Raw genomic sequence first — 2899 nt, 5'->3', positions numbered from 1 at the left:
ATGAAGATGATGATGATGATGATGAAGATGATGATGAAGATGATGAACAGTTTGAAGAGGTACTGCTGATGACAGGAACAGGAAGACGAACTGAAAACGTGAAAGAATAAGAGGAATATGAACACATTTCTCACTTTCAACATTGTGAATTGTAATGAATCTGTTAATTTCGTGTTGAGTGAGTGTTTAGTGTGTTAACGGTTGCTGAATGTTTCTTTCATCTCAGAATATACACTGTTAAAAATCGCTGTAAAAAAACGGCCAAATTTCGACAGTAAAATACTGTTTTTCATTAAAACAGTGCATTCTGGGTAATATTCATCGTTTTCGAGAGGTAGCCTGCTGCTATATATCGTAAATTAACAACGTTCAAAGTCGACACTCAGCGGCTGTGTTTCAAATCACACCCTACACCCTACACCCTCATTCACTATTCCCTACATGAGTTTACTAATATAGTCCACCTGACAGAGAGAATGAACACTAATGAGTGAATTCAGACACTGATCAACAGCTGCTGTTAATGAGTAGAATCACTGAAGAAAAAAAAACATAACAAGACAAACACATGAAATACAACTGACTTCAGCCACAGCCTTAGATGAAATCAACTGAAGATTTAAATGATCAACAAACAGCTTCACCAACTTCACACATTACTAACCAGACTGACTTTATTTCTGCCAGATCAGAGAACAGAGATCAAAAGATCTTACTGAGAATTACAGAGATTTAGATGATAATGTTACTGTTTCGTTTAGCGTCACCATTGTGGAGATCAGTGTTTGCTTTAGTTGGGCTCCTGACCATTGACTTTTGCACTTTACATTTTGTTTTATTGCTGTATTTGTATCTTTATGATGCATCTGTTACAGCAGTATTAATTTTGATAGTCAAGTGATTATGGTTGTTTCTAACAGGCATGATCTACTAGACTGGCTTAAAGTGTTGCTATAATAATCAAATATTAATTTGGTGTTGAAATATTTGAGTGAATGACACTTCAATTTAGTAAGATTGAAAAGTAGTGTGATAACCAGTATTTATGGATTTAACGACTAGTTTTAGTTAAAAAGTATTTCGGGCAGCAGTCCCCACAACACTCAAAGAGAGAAATCAACAATCAGCATATGAATCTCAACAATGGTGACAATCAAAAGGTTCATGATGCAATGCATGCTGGGTACCAGCACAGGATAAAACTCATCCATGATTCCCAGCATGCATTGCAGCATGAATAAATTATGCCCCTGAATTGTTCACTTATTTTCTTGAATTCTTATGTGCTTATAATTTTGCATTTGTTTTAAGTTTTAGTAGCATGTGTTGTGATGTTCAGAACTGATCTGTTCATTTATTTTGTGGATTGTCACCATTATTGTGATTCATACGCTGATTCTTGATATTTCTGTCTAAATTTCAGCAAAGGTTTTTTTTATTTATTATGAGTGACATTTTCTTAACAGTCTTTCATAACTTATGGCTCAGCAGTGTTCCTTCTCATGCTGTAGTATCAATATTCAATAAGAGAAGAGACACGGGATTAGATCAGAAATAATAGTATTTGTTCTTGTCAATCTATAAACAACAACATCAGATTTTTTTTCTTCTGTGTATTTTTGTTTTGCTATAACAAGTTCCAAAGGCGCATTGTTACAGCATGAAAAAAAAAAAACCTTAGTTGTTGAAAAATCACGTTCAAGAGCCCAACTAAAGTAAACACTGATCTCCATCATGGTAGTGAAAAAAACACCTAAACCTATTTAACTCTCCATAAGTTCTTCTGTAGACATATGACAGAAATAAAGTCAGTCTGGTTAGTAATGTGAATCTGGTGAAGCTGTTTTATGAGTTGTTTAATCAGATCTTGAGAGATTTGATGTATTCTTTTATTCAGTTGATTTCATCTAAGGCTGTGGCTGAAGTCATTTGTAGTTCTTGTGTTTCTCTTTCCTTCAGTGATTCTGCAGGTGTTTATCACTTATGCTCAATCATCAATTAATCACAGAATTATATCATTAACTTCACTGATTCAGTGTTACTCTAACACTCTGTAGTGTGCACACATTATAAGTGTTCATTTAAAACTGAGGATTTTCTTGTGGGGTTTAAAGGGTTAAAGATTTAAGATGAAGAAAAAACAGAATGAAACATAATTTAACAGTAATAAACTGTAATTAATTTACAGGAAACAAACTGTAGAAAAACAGTTATTTACTGGCACCCCTGCTGCCAGTAAATAACTGTTTTTCTACTGTTTCTTGCCGTAAATTAATGGTTGCCAGCAAAAAAAAAGTTTTTTGCCGTCAAGTCAAGGAAAAACAGTAATATACTGTAAAATGTAAACGTCAGATTTACCAAATGAAAAAAAAGTTAATTTAACTAAAATATTTGTGAACATCCATAGAAAAAAAATTAGGCAAAGTCATACACTGATAATGAGAGTAAATACTGAACTTGACTGTATTAATGTGTGTTTGCACAAGAGAGATCGTTTAGTTTAATGTAGTTTGGTTGTTCACCATTGTGCTGTAGAGTAGAGCCGGTGCTTCAGTCAATGATGAGCCACAAATTCAGATTTTCTGCTGCTTTATATAAAGGCAGTAAATGTGGAGTCGCTGATACAGTGATGATCTCTGTGTTGAGTATTTCAGCACATACATGTGTAATACAGCTGACAATGAGCTGCAGTGGTTTGAATAAAAGTCATGTATTTAGTTACTTTATTACTGCACATTAAGTGTAAGAAATATTCCTTCTCAGTGGACTCAAATGAAATAAGTTCATAGTACTAACATCGTGGGAATGCTAGTTTAAAAACTCGAACTGTTTGAAGCAGTGGGAGTGGAGTTAATTTCCATGGTAGAATTTACGGTAAAATACTGTTAAAAAATAAGAG

This window comes from Carassius gibelio, chromosome B22, assembly GCF_023724105.1.
Source record: "Carassius gibelio isolate Cgi1373 ecotype wild population from Czech Republic chromosome B22, carGib1.2-hapl.c, whole genome shotgun sequence".
Lineage (NCBI taxonomy): Eukaryota > Metazoa > Chordata > Actinopteri > Cypriniformes > Cyprinidae > Carassius > Carassius gibelio.
The sequence above is the reverse complement of the archived record's forward strand: the minus strand, read 5'-3'. Positions refer to the sequence as shown.